The sequence below is a fragment of the Pecten maximus genome, chromosome 2 (genome assembly GCF_902652985.1).
Source record: "Pecten maximus chromosome 2, xPecMax1.1, whole genome shotgun sequence".
Lineage (NCBI taxonomy): Eukaryota > Metazoa > Mollusca > Bivalvia > Pectinida > Pectinidae > Pecten > Pecten maximus.
In genome coordinates, this window is record NC_047016.1 from 31088736 (window position 1) to 31106660 (window position 17925).

At 34.3% G+C, this 17925-nt stretch overlaps 1 protein-coding gene across 3 annotated transcripts in view; it reads left to right on the forward strand.

Annotated features, from left to right (window-relative positions):
• The window catches only part of LOC117321771 (poly(rC)-binding protein 3-like), a 228122-nt gene that overhangs the window by 88019 nt on the left and 122178 nt on the right, over positions 1 to 17925 (forward strand). For all 3 annotated transcript variants that reach the window (XM_033876310.1, XM_033876298.1, XM_033876319.1), the window contains exon 3: positions 9108 to 9250. The gene's annotated coding sequence lies outside the window, so the exon portion shown is untranslated. The remainder of the gene's footprint in view (positions 1 to 9107; positions 9251 to 17925) is intronic.

The following is a 17925-nucleotide window of genomic DNA, read 5'->3' on the forward strand; positions in this document are numbered from 1 at the left end:
TCAGTGTTGTCTTACTGGTAAGATCACTATCTGTCGTCTGTCGTCAGTGTTGTCTTACTGGTAAGATCACTATTTGTTGTCTGTCGTCAGTGTTGTCTCACTTGTAAGATCACTATCTGTCGTCTGTCGTCAGTGTTGTCTCACTTGTAAGATCACTATGTGTCGTCTGTCGGCAGTGTTGTCTCACTTGTAAGATCACTATTTGTTGTTGTCTGTCGTCAGTGTTGTCTTACTGGTAAGATCACTATCTGTTGTCTGTCGTCAGTGTTGTCTCACTTGTAAGATCACTATCTGTCATCTGTCGTCAGTGTTGTCTTACTGGTAAGATCACTATTTGTTGTTGTCTGTCGTCAGTGTTGTCTCACTTGTAAGATCACTATCTGTCGTCTGTCGTCAGTGTTGTCTTACTGGTAAGATCACTATTTGTCGTCTGTCGGCAGTGTTGTCTCACTTGTAAGATCACTATCTGTCGTCTGTCGTCAGTGTTGTCTTACTGGTAAGATCACTATTTGTCGTCTGTCGGCAGTGTTGTCTCACTTGTAAGATCACTATGTGTCGTCTGTCGGCAGTGTTGTCTTACTGGTAAGATCACTATTTGTCGTCTGTCGTCAGTGTTGTCTCACTTGTAAGATCACTATCTGTCGTCTGTCATCAGTGTTGTCTCACTTGTAAGATCACTATGTGTCGTCTGTCGGCAGTGTTGTCTTACTGGTAAGATCACTATTTGTCGTCTGTCGTCAGTGTTGTCTCACTTGTAAGATCACTATCTGTCGTCTGTCGTCAGTGTTGTCTTACTGGTAAGATCACTATTTGTTGTTGTCTGTCGTCAGTGTTGTCTCACTTGTAAGATCACTATCTGTCGTCTGTCGTCAGTGTTGTCTCACTTGTAAGATCACTATCTGTCGTCTGTCGTCAGTGTTGTCTTACTGGTAAGATCACTATTTGTTGTCTGTTGTCAGTGTTGTCTTACTGGTAAGATCACTATCTGTCGTCTGTCGTCAGTGTTGTCTTACTGGTAAGATCACTATCTGTTGTTGTCTGTCGTCAGTGTTGTCTTACTGGTAAGATCACTATTGTTGTTGTCTGTCGTCAGTGTTGTCTTACTGGTAAGATCACTATCTGTCGTCTGTCGTCAGTGTTGTCTTACTGGTAAGATCACTATCTGTCGTCTGTCGTCAGTGTTGTCTCACTTGTAAGATCACTATCTGTCGTCTGTCGTCAGTGTTGTCTTACTGGTAAGATCACTATCTGTCGTCTGTCGTCAGTGTTGTCTTACTGGTAAGATCACTATTTGTTGTCTGTCGTCAGTGTTGTCTTACTGGTAAGATCACTCTGTCGACATCATCTGTCGTCACTCTTCTACTTTGTTAATCTGCATCTCCTTCAAAACTGTTTGACAGAATTCAACAAAGGGCATGAAGATATGTGATGGCAGGGTCCTTAGGGTTGGTTTCCATCTCTATGACATCTAGTTATGTATGTTGTCATATACACTGTTGGTACATACAGTTGTATCAAGCCCCACTCAATCTTTTCTTTTTTTTTCTTTTTTAATATGCTGCATCTGATTAATGCTTTTAAATGTCTGTCTACAAAAGGTTTCTAACCTGTGACAAAAGTGTATTTCCAAGTACTCCTTACATGAGAAAATCTAGATACATTCCAGAAATATACATTAATGTAGGTTTGGACTGGTGAAATTTACAGGAATGAGCCAAAAAATATGCTTTTATGATTGTTTGAATAGCAATTGTCTTTTACCTAAATACCTGCCTAGATCGCCACTGGAAGAGATTATGCCATTTGTGCCTTTTGTGGGGAAGTTCAGATTCACTCCCAAAAAATGGTTTCTTCTTTGAAGCTTTTATCTTGACTTAATGGAACTCTTGAATAATCTTGAAACCTTAAATTCTAATGATAAATCATTCATTAAAAAAGAATAGAAAAAATGGCTACACTTCCTAATCAAGTTAGAATATAACCAAGTAGTTTAACACCAGGCAATCTTAAAAAATAATGTTTAAAAATTCACGAATGTAAATTGGTTGGCTTGTAATTTGTGGCCAGGTTTGTGCAGTTTATGCCCCCCATCTTGTTGTGTTAAATTGTCACTGCGATTCATTGAAACTGTTTTAAATCACTTTGGATTCCCTTTGGGGAAAAGACATATCACATATTGAAATAGAATAGTATTAATTAAGGAAAGAAAGTAGCAATCAATTGGTAAAATCCTTGGCTTGATAAATGGAGACAAATAATGGGGTTTGACACTTTAATGTTGTTAACCCCTACACATTGGGGCTAGGATCCTTAAGTTTTGTTAGCTTGGCAATGACTTAAGAACATCTTATTAAGTCTTATGAACATGGAAATTCATGTTTTAAACAATCCTTCATTATATCCATGAACCTTATGACATCTATAAAGTACCATGACTCCAGAGGTTCGAATGCATTGTTTGTAATATTTCTCAAAGGCATAATAGCCATAATTTTTGTAGCATATCATTAAGTAATATTCAATTGCTATAGGAATGCTGCAAGTAATTATAAATAAGCACCATCAGAATTATTGAAACTGAATATTTTGGTACCAGTGAAGTTAAGCCAGAAAAAACTGTTCCGTTTCTAGGCCTTATTCATGAAATCATTCTCATACTCAAGCATGTAAATGAAAATTATATCTCACTTGAAGTCTTTCAGAAATTCATTTAAATCATTGAACAAATATTGATTAAAATATCAGATTTGCCACCAAAAGTTTTCGAGTCTCTGCACAAAATATTTATTTGGGCATGAGTACAGTTTCATGAATATGGGCCCCTGGGTGTTTACAGGGAGACTGCAGTAGGGAAAAACACCTTCAGATATGAAGTTGTGATAATTACAGATGCATCTTAACCTAAATATCCTTATCAAAGGGAGATTACTCCTACATTTAACATATTTTCCGGAGAGAGGGTTGTAGATTATTATATTTCCTGAATGATTATCATCAATTTGAGGATCTCTTATAAAAATATACATATATGGAAAATGAAATCAATGTAATTAGATGTCGGAAATTTCATAAGAATAAGCCTTGTTGAAAAACAATCTTGTTCAGGTTAAAGGTCATTCATTCTCCAACAGCTGAGGTCAATGTCCACAGTTGTTGGAGCCCTTGACATGTCAGTTGGGCACTCCTCATGATCATATCAAACTGCTTGTGCTGTTATGTAAATGCTGCAATGGATTTGGATATGGAATGATAACATCAGATCAGAGGACATAAAATCCAATTTAACTGCACATCATTTAGTGAATCCAACCTGCATGCTTTACATGTCACTCGGTGCAAAGATTGCAAAACATTTTATGATTCCCCTCATGGGAGCCTCAAACATTGGCTGGCTGAGATTGAACATCTTTGTGTATTGATTGCATGTGATGGGTCTCTGGGGTCCCCAAAGGTGATGATTAGGATAGATAGTTTATATTGTTAGGAGTCAAGAGAGAGAGCCTCACTCTTCAACCTCAACACCAGTTATAACCCTCCAGGGTCAAAATCGGTTAGCTGAGTGTCAATCTTGGTCTCATGATTTACATAGAAGGGAAGCATGTGCTTTGGTTACACAAATAGGTAAAAGATTTGAAAAACAGATATATATCGGCTGTATGTTTTTGTAAGGTCAAACTAATTTAACATTTGGAATTAAATTTTCTGCATTTCTTCCCTAGAAAGGTTAACATCAGCTGTGTTAGATTCACATACATGTCACAAGGGAGGAAACCATTAAATTGTCACCAGTTCCACAAGGGGCTGCAGCTAAGGTTCAAGGGAAATAACTTCTCATGCCTTAACATCAGAATCTTGTTTCTGGAAGTTTTTTATCTGAAAGCACAAGAAAAAAAACCGTTTGAATAGTCATGTTAGATTATGGGTGATTGTTTATGGTTGGTATAGGAGCTGTGAATGACATTTAAAGCATGATAATTGATTTTAAGTGTTGTTCACTTGAGATCCACAATATAAAAAATTGGAATATGGTTGAATTTAAAAAGCACGGGTCACAAGTCCTTGGCACCATACAAAGAAAAGAAACTGTTACAAAGATTTTTTTTTTCTTTTGATGGAAGGAAAATGGGAGAGTATGAAGTTATATAGTACACACATTTAGAATGACAATTTTCTGAATGGAAACAACTGTGAGGAAGTAAATAAAGAAATGCTGTGTGAAGTGCTATTAAGTTGACCATAATTATTTAGACAAGTGTGTACGACTACACTGCAATATATCTGTCATATTATAGAAAGACTTCATCATATACTCATTCACTCGACATGAAATTTTCTATTCCAAAGCTACCCTTCTTAGAAATATTTAAATGCAAGCCAAGAGTTTCTGAGTCTGAAATACAGCCATTAGTTATTAATTGTCTAATATATCTCGTGTCACTTTAATGAAACTCCTGAGTGTTTGAAACCTTCAACAGTTTTTCTAATGTGATAAACATAAGATGGTTTCTTTAGAAAAATATATTTCCTTTCAAACAAGAGAGATCTATGTTGTTTGAGTACAGCTTGTCAAAGTTCTTCTCGCTGTGCACGCTGTTATTTTAATCTAAATGTTCTAATTTTAATCTAGATGTGTTATTTTCATTTTCATGGTAAGGTAATGTTTTTATCTATTTTTCCACAATAAATTGCCTGTTTTCTCCCCAAAAGGCTAATTTTGAGTAACTTGCCATGGAAAAGCAAGGTTACTTTTTGCAACAAAGCAAATGGTGATACAAAAGTGACTCGTGTCAATTTTCACGACAATCATTTGATTACTTTCTGACTGTTACAAATCCCCTTAAATACTCAAGAGTTTGTTAATCGCTTGATCTGTAACTTGTTAATCCAAAATTATGCTTTTGTGAAATGAGTGTTATTATCAAATATTTACATTTCAAGCCATTAGCTCATCCTGTCGTCCTATATATACTCCATTAGTTAAGTTTTTGACAAACACAAAATGATCTTTGTTGGTAAAGTGGTTTGTGGATTTACCTATGATCTAAGGGAGGTAAGTAGTTATTGTCGCACTTTAAAATAATACAGCCTTGTCATTTGGAATTAAAACATCGATTTTGAGAAATGGGTAAAACCTGTTATTAATTCTCCAATAAACTTAATAATAAGTTATTTGTCAAAATGAAACAATTCCTGTAATTGAATTTTGGTGTATTTACACCTAACATATATAGAATGATATCATACAATAATTTTATTGAAATAAAAGTTTATGTGGTAGCTTGGATGAAAAATATGGTTTCAATAAATTTTGTAGTTAGCATTCTGGTAAGACACTGGTGCAGTGCCTTTCGTGTATCTATTTATTCTGAAATGTATTCTTTAAAAATCTAAAGGAAATACCCACACAGCGAAGGAATTAGATGTTCTTTAAATAGAACATCTACTTGTCCAAGGGAATATGATGTTCTTTAAATTGAACATCTGCTTGTCCAAGGGAATATGATGTTCTTTAAATAGAACATCTACTTGTCCAAGGGAATATGATGTTCTTTAAATTGAACATCTGCTTGTCCAAGGGAATATGATGTTCTTTAAATTGAACATCTGTCTGTCCAAGAACTTGTCCAAGGGAATTGGATGTTCTTTAAATTGAAAAGTGCTTGTCCAAGGGAATATGATGTTCTTTAAATTGAAAAGTGCTTGTCAAAGGGAATATGATGTTCCTTAAATTGAACATCTGCTTGTCAAAGGGAATATGATGTTCTTTAAATTGAACATGTGCTTGTCCAAGGGAATTGGATGTTCTTTAAATTGAACATGTGCTTGTCCAAGGGAATATGATGTTCTTTAAATTGAACATGTGCTTGTCCAAGGGAATATGATGTTCTTTAAATAGAACATCTACTTGTCCAAGGGAATATGATGTTCTTTAAATTGAACATCTGCTTGTCCAAGGGAATTGGATGTTCTTTAAATTGAACATGTGCTTGTCCAAGGGAATATGATGTTCTTTAAATAGAATATGTGCTTGTCCAAGGGAATATGATGTTCTTTAAATAGAACATCTGCTTGTCAAAGGGAATATGATGTTCTTTAAATAGAACATCTGCTTGTCAAAGGGAATATGATGTTCTTTGAATAGAACAATGTGCTTGTCCAAGGGAATATGATGTTCTTTAAATTGAACATGTGCTTGTCCAAGAACTTGTCCAAGGGAATATGATGTTCTTTAAATTGAACATGTGCTTGTCCAAGAACTTGTCCAGGGGAATATGATGTTCTTAGATAGAGCATGTGTTTGTTTGCCTCCTTCCTATCACTACCAAGAGACAGAATTCAAGAGGCAGAATGGCAAACCTATGGGAGAAATTGAGATTAATAATTGAAGACAACTCCTCATTTTTATATTGATGATTTTTTTACCAAAATTGCTGCTGCCCTAGGTTATACAGTAGACTGGTTTCCGAGGGGAAATGGGATAAAATCATATCTTCTTCATCTGATGATCTGTTTTCTGTTTTTTCAAATTGATTAAAAGTTTCAGGATGTCTGCTTTTGCTTTTGATTCGTTGAAATATATCTACTTGTCAAAACAACAATAACCACCCATTCTCTGATTGGTAGACAAAATTCAACCATCAACGTCCAAATAAGGCTTACTGAAATAGCTTCTATTCACAGGTTTTATGATCAATGGTAAAACTCGTGGTTTCTTTCAACTTTCGTAATGTGATAAATAGTTAGCTTTGTTTGCTACTTCCCGCGGCTTTCTGATCTACCCTAGAATCACCTTTCTCTGCAATGCTGACCCATGATATCAAAACATTTTATTGAGTTTCTGAAAGGTTACAAATAAAACCCAAGGTAATGACATATTTTCTTTGGCACATTTTCTAAAATGTTTAGAAATATATTTATTCAAGTAGCAGAACAAAACATTCGTAATCGTTTTAGATTCTCAAGAATTCACAAATGAATGACAACTTTTTGATCAAAATTAGTTGTAGGGAAACCAAATGTTAGAGCCAGCCTCCGACTCATGATCATAGCCTAATATTTTCCATGTTGTTATCTATCAATTTGAAGACACACCTTGTCTTCAATTTCAATTGATAAATGTTGAGGTACGGTTTTAGAAATGAAAAACCATATCTAAAAATTAGGGTAAAAGTTTGGGAGTTGAATAAACCTTTTTATAAAGGATACATTTTGAATAATGATAAAAAAAAAAAAAACAGTCTTTGCCTGAAACATAACAATGAATTGTATCTCATTTCTGGGAACCGTCTTCAAATAATGCTTTGGCTGCTAGACATGCTCCAAACATTGCGAGCTTTAACAGACATTTCCCTCATTATGATCTTCGGGGTACAAAGGAAAGTACAAGTTTGTCACAGTTATGGCCTCATAAAAGCAGACCCTGTTCATATAAAGGAGGAACATTAGCGCCAGGTTTTAAAAAAATCGCATCAAAGATTCATGGAGCTGAAGAATTGTTACATCATGTTGAATATGATAGAACAACAAGAGAGACATAGCCTAGCATATCATTTCTGAAAATGAATGAAATTAAAAATTAACAAAATGTGAGCTCTATATATATAATATTAACACATTTGTTAATTTAATTTCAATTTAGTTAAAGAAAGGTCCAAGGGAATATGATGTTCTTAGATAGAACATGAGAAATGGTTCTGCAATATCATAAAATAAGGTGATATTTTTTAAAAATCTTTTAGTTAGATAAAAATGAACATTTGTGACAGATATTAGATTAACAAATAACAGTACCCAGATCGTTTTGTTTCGGGGTTAGAAAATTGTACCTTAGTACTTTTACAGGTATTCTGGGAATTATTCATTCTGAGGATTTATCCGTGGTAGCTTGCTGATTTCATTTGCCTTAATTTAAACATGTTGTACGGGGGTAATGAGATTAAGAGAGTTGCCAGCAATGTATTATGTAGGCTAAGTAAGAAGGTAAGCTGTAACACTCGTAGAAGGATGGTGCCATGACAAACAAAAATTGCCAAATTCGGCTCCTCCCTTAGATAATGAAAGATCGGCACGAAATATTTCAACAAAACATAACAACAGCAGTTAGATAATCCCATCCCAGCATGCACTTTAGCAAACTAGGGTGATGATAAGTCATTAGGGACAAGTGATTTGGCTGCTTTTAACGGAGCAAAAAAATGAAGTGGAGTGCGATTTAAACCAATTCTCTGTGAATTTGTCTTCGTTACTATGGAAAGCTTACAACCAACTGATGCAGTGGATTTGGTAGTTCTAAATCCAATCTTATATTTCTCATTAGCAAAAATGAAAGCTTCTGATAATCACCCAATTGAAATTATTTTTTACGTTGTAAATATCTTATTAAAATCATGTTAGTTCAATGGGTTTAAATAAAAAAATAAAAATGTCTTATGGAAACTTGAAGAAGGTTTATTTTTGGAATCGGTTTTTTGTGTGTAAGCATTCTGAAATGTTTTGGACAGAAACATTATCATTATGATAACTTCAGGTAGATGCCGATGAGGATGAAGCATCATATGTACTAGTAGGAGATTTTTTTTCATCCCCTTGAAAGACCTTAATGTGAAATGTCACCGTGACAGAGCCCGCCAACAGGCTTGGCCAAATTAGATTTTTGGTGAGCTATAATTTTATCAAAAGTTTCAGTAAGGCACATCATTGGGAACAGTTTATGGTCATCAAAGCAGAGATTTCTACATTAAATTGGAAAACGAATGAGTAGGTCTATACAGTGTGCCCTATTACATGGTTAAACCCCGTGGGGAGAGATGGAGCCGTTCACGAATATTCCTCAATGTCAATAATCTCTAATTAACAAATTCACAGCCTCAAAATTTGTCAACACTTTGGTGCTAAATTGGACCAATCATTTTCTTCCATGTTCTAAAGGAGAATTTAAGTACATTTGCGACCATAAAAAAGGACGTTGAGCATGGAGCAAGTTGGTCGTGGGAGACAGACCAGGCCATACCTTGCTTTAACGCTATTGATCCCGCCCTGTCAGCGTGCTACAGCCTCCCCAACAGTTGACAGCATATATTAAGATATTCTTGCTACCATCTTTGTAGATTGGTGAAGTATAAATGCAGCAGAAGCTACTACGGACGGACAAACAAACAAGCGGTTGCCGTAGTAACGCTAACAATACATCCGAGATACCAGAGAGAATCGTGGAGAGTCCGACTGACCAGTAGTTTGTTTTCCCTAATAGGTAAGTGATGTCTCAGTTGTCATGTGTTAATTATAACCCCCATGTATACAGTATCAACGAGGTATACAATAATGACAATTATTGTTGTATAGCTATTAACAGGGTGTCGTACACTCACAATAATCCTGATTTTGAATTTTTGTAAATTAAAAAAACAGTATTAGATGGTCACACTTTTTCGTAACATTTTTTTTATGAATCATTAAAGTTTGATTTGTTTTGTTTATAAAGTGTGAGGTGAAATGACGTTTATTTCACTGAAAACAGGTCAGTAAAATCACCCTAATATCAAATATTGCAACTTATCCATATGTGTATATATTGATTGATGCTTTTCAAAAGAAAACTTTAAAAACATAACATCCATTCCTTCCATACTTGGCATATAAAGCCTTAATTCTGCCGGGGCAAGATCGAAATATGAAATCTGCTGATATGGTGTAATCCTCTTCTACGTATATGGATAAAAAATATTATACGGAGCTGAAATCTTGAATTGAATTAATCCCATGATATATTTATAAGAGTTTACCACCAGTTTCTTGCTGAAAAGTTTTTTTTAATGAAATGGATGATTTCTGCACCTGAACACTGACCCCCCCCCCTACAATGCCTTTTTTATAACTGCCATTCTAGTATCTAGATACTTTACCAGTGTGCTTCTGTTTAAGAACTGATTATATAATTTTAAACAGTTGCTATCACTTAGAGTCCCAAAATCACACCAGTGGCTTATCTAATTATTTTTTATTAAAACTTTAAAGGAATACAATTATATCCATTTCTAGGTGATGTTGAAACATTTTAGCTTTCAGAATTTTTGTATTCAAACTTATAGGATTTGAAATATGGATGTATGACAGGTCACTGATAATGATGTTTGAGTGAGCAGTCGTTTATGACAATTTCAAGTTATATGTTGATAACACTATTAAAATTAAATTAAAAATACTTTGGTAGTTTTGAAATCTCACCATGAAGAAAAGGAATAAGACCACTTGTGAGATTTGAAGTTATGAAATTATAATTGTAAAGTCTCATTCATTTAAAATTTGGAATTGAGTTCTTTTGATAAGACAAGGAAGCATGTTGACAGGCTATCTTTCATAAGATTTAAAAGTTGCATTTTGTTGAGAAATTGAATCAAGCTTAGAGCCAAAAGTTGCTGAGGAATGGAATCAAGCTTGGATACTTACATTGCTGAGAAATGGAATCAAGCTTGGATACTTACATTGCTGAGAAATGGAATCAAGCTTAGAGACTTAGCATTGCTGAGAAATGGAATCAAGCTTAGAGACTTACATTGCTGAGAAATGGAATCAAGCTTAGAGACTTACATTACTGAGAAATGGAATCAAGCTTAGAGCCTAGCATTGCTGAGAAATGGAATCAAGCTTAGAGACTTACATTACTGAGAAATGGAATCAAGCTTAGAGACTTACATTACTGAGAAATGGAATCAAGCTTAGAGACTTACATTACTGAGAAATGGAATCAAGCTTAGAGACTTACATTGCTGAGAAATGGAATCAAGCTTAGAGACTTACATTACTGAGAAATGGAATCAAGCTTAGAGACTTACATTGCTGAGAAATGGAATCAAGCTTAGAGACTTACATTCTGAGAAATGGAATCAAGCTTAGAGACTTACATTGCTGAGAAATGGAATCAAGCTTAGAGCCTTACATTGCTGAGAAATGGAATCAAGCTTGGATACTTACATTGCTGAGAAATGGAATCAAGCTTAGAGACTTACATTGCTGAGAAATGGAATCAAGCTTAGAGACTTACATTACTGAGAAATGGAATCAAGCTTAGAGCCTAGCATTGCTGAGAAATGGAATCAAGCTTAGAGACTTACATTACTGAGAAATGGAATCAAGCTTGGATACTTACATTGCTGAGAAATGGAATCAAGCTTAGAGACTTACATTACTGAGAAATGGAATCAAGCTTAGAGCCTAGCATTGCTGAGAAATGGAATCAAGCTTGGAGCCTAGCATTGCTGAGAAATGGAATCAAGCTTGGAGACTTACATTGCTGAGAAATGGAATCAAGCTTAGAGACTTAGCATTGCTGAGAAATGGAATCAAGCTTGGATACTTACATTGCTGAGAAATGGAATCAAGCTTGGAGCCTTACATTGCTGAGAAATGGAATCAAGCTTAGAGACTTACATTACTGAGAAATGGAATCAAGCTTAGAGACTTAGCATTGCTGAGAAATGGAATCAAGCTTAGAGACTTACATTACTGAGAAATGGAATCAAGCTTAGAGACTTACATTGCTGAGAAATGGAATCTAGCTTGGATACTTACATTACTGAGAAATGGAATCAAGCTTGGATACTTACATTGCTGAGAAATGGAATCAAGCTTAGAGACTTACATTACTGAGAAATGGAATCGAGCTTGGATACTTACATTGCTGAGAATTTGAATCTAGCTTGGAGCTTCAAGTTGTTGAGGAATGGAATCAGGTTTGGGACTTATTTTGATGAGATGGTTGAGCAATGAAAATTGAATCTGCATAGTTTCATTTATGTTATAATTATGTTTAGCTGTGCGACAGCTTTTGCATGTTGAGTTGTCTGTTACACATGTGGCCCCCTGTTGTGTCCATCTCAATGTCAGGCAGTGTTGACACTACTCCCCTAGGCAGATATCCTTGTATCATTTACAGAGTTGCTCCAAGATATGTCTGCAATGATTTCATCAAGTTCCTGAATATTGAATATCAGAACTTCAAAGGATTCAAGCTATAACAAACCTTTCTGGTGTCATTTTAGGGTAATTTTTTTGCAAAGGCTTTAGATATTTTGGGAATATATGAGCTTTTGTTACGAGATGATACAGCTGCCATACAATTAGCAAGTGGACAAAGTGTAATATTAACACAACAGAACCTAATGATGTGAAAAATAAGTTTGTCTAGTTGATATCTGTGTAAAGAACATGAGCTAATCTGTAAGATGTGTCATGTCAAGTGGATTATCTGTTGTATGTCTATTAGATAATCTATAAGTTTTGTTATGTCTTTAAGATAATCTATGAGATGTGTTATGTCTATAAGATTATCCATGAGTGGGGCCATGTCCGTTAGATAATCTGTGAAATGTGTTATGTCTATTAGATAATGTGTTAGATGTGTTATGTCTATAAGATAATCTATGAGATGTGTTACGTCTATAAGATAATCTATGAGATGTGTTGTCTATAAGATATATGAGATCTGCTATGTCTATAAGATAATCTATGAGATGTGTTATTTCTATAAGATAATCTATTAGATGTGTTATGTCTATAAGATAATCTATGAGATGTGTTATGTCTATAAGATAATCTATGAGATGTGTTATGTCTATAAGATAATCTATGAGATGTGTTGTCTTATAAGATAATCTATGAGATGTGTTGTCTTATAAGATAATCTATGAGATGTGTTATGTCTATAAGATAATATATGAGATGTGCTATGTCTATAAGATAATCTATGAGATGTGTTATGTATATAAGATAATCTATGAGATGTGCTATGTCTATAAGATAATCTATGAGATGTATGAGATCTGCTATGTCTATAAGATAATCTATGAGATGTGCTATGTCTATAAGATAATCTATGAGATGTGTTATGTCTATAAGATAATCTATGAGATGTGTTATGTCTATAAGATAATCTATGAGATGTGTTGTGTCCATAAGATAATCTATGAGATGTGTTGTGTCTATAAGATAATCTATGAGATGTGCTATGTCTATAAGATAATCTATGAGATGTATGAGATCTGCTATGTCTATAAGATAATATATGAGATGTGCTATGTCTATAAGATAATCTATGAGATGTGTTATGTCTATAAGATAATCTATGAGATGTGTTGTGTCTATAAGATAATCTATGAGATGTGTTATGTCTATAAGATAATCTATGAGATGTGTTATGTCTATAAGATAATCTATGAGATGTGTTGTGTCTATAAGATAATCTATGAGATGTGTTATGTCTATAAGATAATCTATGAGATGTGTTATGTCTATAATATAATCTATGAGATATGTCTATAAGATAATCTATGAGATGTGTTATGTCTATAAGATAATCTATGAGATGTGTTATGTCTATTAGATAATTTATAAGATGTGTTATGTCTATAAGATAATCTATGAGATGTATGAGATCTGCTATGTCTATAAGATAATCTATGAGATGTGCTATGTCTATAAGATAATCTATGAGATGTGTTATGTCTATAAGATCATCTATGAGATGTGTTATGTCTATAAGATAATCTATGAGATGTGTTATGTCTATAAGATAATCTATAAGATGTGCTATGTCTATAAGATATTATGTGAGATGTCTTTAAGATAGTCTATCAGGTGGGCCATGTCCGTTAGATAATCTATTGAGTTAATTTAGTGCAATATTTTCCATACAATTTTGTCCAGGACCTAATTTTGAAAACTTCATGAAACTTAAAACATAATTATATGCTTCACTCACAGTTACTATGTACTGTAATAGTGTAATCACTGCAACCTTCATCCTACAATTGAAGGTCAATTGATGGTCACATGAATTCAAAGCTTTCAATAAATAAGGTTAGAAGGGGAGACATAAGGTTTTGTTCACAAAATCTCTTGTTACATTTGTAGATTATAAGTAATATATTCTGTAGTAAGTGTTATCATTGCATCGTTGTGGCTGACAAACTTAATTAAAAACCCTAAACGCCTTTATCATTGTTTATAATACATGTAGTTCTGAACATTTGTCCAAGTTTAACTGATTCATCGAAATATTTCCATAAAGCTGCATAACTGTATTGTGAGAATTTGAAGAGATACTGCTGGTTATAACTGTGAAAGGGAAGAGGTTCCTTAATTAACTTCTACATTGATGCTGCCTTTGAATATGTTTGTACTTTTGTCAACATAATGAGGAGTGCACTCATGGATATGTTGTTGAGAAGATAGAGACTGATGAACTGACTTGTTTTTTGTTTTTCTCCAAGAGAAAATTTATAAATTTTACCAAGGTACCATCCTGGTATCTTCTCCATATTAAACACCTATTTGAATTAAAAAGTCTGATGATCCATTTCTCAACTGTATAACCTATTTTGGCCATGACCTCTGATTAATGTTTATCCTCTCCGGTAAATTGTAAATTGCCATGTTCAAAATTTCATCAGTGCTTCCTATGTAGTATGATTAGGATGGGCAAATTCTAGTCACTCATTTAATTTCAAGGTAGATTTGGACAGTTAATTGGTTTGGTGTCGTGTACTGAATTGTTAGCTTGTTAGATCAGCTGTCTTAGATCTAATCTCACCTCTGTTCCTTAATCTGAAAGTTTTCTTTGTGATAGATGATAGTTATGTGCGCTTTTAGTTGTTTTATCTAAGAACTCCCATGATTATCAATTTGAAAAATAGATAAGTAAAAAATGTAAAATAGTGTCCTGATCATGTATCTGATCTACTGCCATGTTGGAAATGTCGGGTTAGAACATTTATGCAGATCTTAACATTTGTTGTTTTCATCATAAAAGCATGATCATCAATGATGTGTTCATGTCTCAGGAGAATTAGGACAAGGGAAATAACTCTGGTTTGCTTGTATTAATGTATCTCAAAATATGAGATTAGGCATGGACAAATAGCAGCTGGAAAATTTCATAGCATAATAAGATAAATTGCAGGGATCACATTCTTATACAAGTGATGTAATGACAATACAATCTTATGGAACTGTAGGGAGAATATCTAATTAAAAATGAAAAAGGAGAAGTGATGTATTTGACATTTCAATGTTGCAGATGTCTTTAGAGTGACTGTTAAATTATTCCATTAGAGGAAAAATGCCAGTAAATCAGAAATAATAGAGATGTTTACAGTATTTGTATTAATGTATAGATAAAATGTATGAAACTGGATAAACGAGAAGAATGATAAAAAATGGAAGACACACATGAGTATATGTTGGAAAGTTACCTGCCAACCTGGAGACTTCAAACCCAGATAGACAAATACAAAAAAAGAGGAAGAGAGAGAGAGAAAAATATTTAGGAAGAACACACATTGAATCTTTAAAAAATAAAAAAGGAAAACAAAAATCATGAAAAATATAAGGAATCAAATCTTTTCAATCTTTTCAATGATGTCCAAGGTAATAATAATGAGGGCATTGTGCTCACTTTTGTTTTCGTACAGATTATAAAAATGCCAATACTTGTTTCAGAGACACCCATGGGAAATATTAGTTAATGAAGCTATATTACAGGAACAAGGAAGTTTAAAAACAGCTATTTTAGTGGTCTTCGTTCCATAAAGGTCTTCCAACAGCTAAATCAAACAAGCCTTTTGAAAAAGTGAATAAAAATTGGACACTTGATATGGGTAGTGATGATATTGCTTGTTGGTAATATTTCCCTGAATATATAGGTAGAAATTTCATTTCCCTTCTTTAATCTATGGAACATATTGCTCCCTTTCAGGAATTTGTTTGACGGTTCTATTGATTTATTTTCAATCTTGAATAATTAATTTGACTTTCTTAATATTTCTTGAGCATAAATCTATTGTTAAAACGTAACTTCACGGTAGTTTGTCATACCCAGTCTATCATGAAGTGATTTCCTTAATGCACTAGGCTGGGATTTTATTTTATTGTACAAAAAGTGTAGAATTTATAAGTGTTCAACATTCAAGGAGTGTGAGTGTCTCTGTAGGATACACAGTGTCTGTCAGACTGTTTTTATCTCGCTTGCGAAGTAACTTTTCTGATGGAGATGGCATCATTGGCAACATTTAACTTTAAAGTCTAACATTTAGATCCTACAAGATACATTTGTAGTGGGATCACAAAACGGACATCTCAACTTGGCTTTAATTTATGGAATATCATCCAAAATTTATGGTCCAGCAACTTTTGATTTTAGGGATGCTGGGAAGTTTTGTGTATAGCTCAGTTTCTCAAAACGAAACATAAATATATAGATATAGTTGTATTGTAGTATGGACATCTCAGCTCGCCTTACAGATTAAATGAATTCTAATTTTTTTGCTGTATTTTTTGGGTTGAAAAACATAGAGTTTGAGAAATTGATATACAACTTTTTTTGCTTCTCAAATTGATTTACAAATTAGTTTATAGCCAAATTGTAGTGAATTCTTTATTAAATCAGATGTATTTTCCTCTCACTTTTCATAATGAGCAATTTTGGGATAAAATATAAAATAACATGTTAAGGTGAATTTTGATAGTGATTTTGTACGACTAACATCATACCTGTGACTGACATTATACCTGTACAAGTTCTACCTGTATGACCAACATCATACCTGTGACTGACATCATACCTGTAACTGTGTGACTGTTTTAAACCTGTGATTGTGTGACTGACTATTACCTGTGTGACTAACTATTACCTGAGTGACTAACTATTACCTGTGTGACTAACTATTACCTGAGTGACTGACTATTACCTGTGTGACTGACTATTACCTGTGTGACTAACTATTACCTGTGTGACTGACTATTACCTGTGTGACTAACTATTACCTGTGTGACTGACTATTACCTGAGTGACTGACTATAACCTGTGTGACTAACTATTACCTGTGTGACTAACTATTACCTGTGTGACTGACTATTACCTGAGTGACTGACTATTACCTGTGTGACTGACTATTATCTGTGTGACTGATTATAACCTGTGTGACTAACTATTACCTGTGTGACTGACTATCACCTGTGTGACTAACTATTACCAGTGTGACTAACTATTACCTGAGTGACTGATTATTACCTGTGTGACTAACTATTACCTGAGTGACTGACAGATCTTATGAGCATTACATGTAATAGGAACCAGTGATGTTACCATTTGTTTAAATGTATGTGTGTCATTGTCGTATGATTGGTATTGTTATGATGGCTGCCTATAGATCTTTCAGGACGTCTTTCCCATTGTGCAACTGGTGACAAGGGGCACTCGTTTTTTGCAGGCTCCAGCTGTTTCTTTTGATTTGGGTCGTCATGCAGAAAAATAATTGCACCCAAAAATGTGCTCTTAATTTACTTACACAAACAGCATGCAGTCTGATGTGCCGTTCTTTGACACAGATTGTGCTGCTCAATGTTAAGACACTGACTAAAATTGGCAATGGCTGTCGCCTGCTGTCAAAAGCATGCTGGAGTATCGCACATTGTCTGTCTACAATGATTATGGATCCATGCATGTGCATTACACACACTGGAGCTCAAGTGATATTGCTTTCGATGTAGATATGGCTATCAGTTTCATAAAGGTACAGGCCTGAGGTAAAATTTGTGATATTCCTTGATGCTCACCGACTATCGTTCAGAAGATAACCTGATTACTGTTATGACAAGACAGGCGACCATTTTCCACCCTTCGTTTGATCTCCACTTAAGCAGAAGCAGTAAGATGTTAATACACATTTGGCTCTGTTTAGGTAAAAGATATTCTTACAACATCTCCCAGAATTCGGAGAGACATTTTGATGGCAGGCAACTGAAGTGCTACAGATTTACTGTGATGTATCTACAAGATCTGTTACAAATTACAGTAGATATCTGCGAAAAATCCTAAACCCACCACCTACACCAGAGCATGCTGGGACTGTAATCACCTGTACCGAAAGA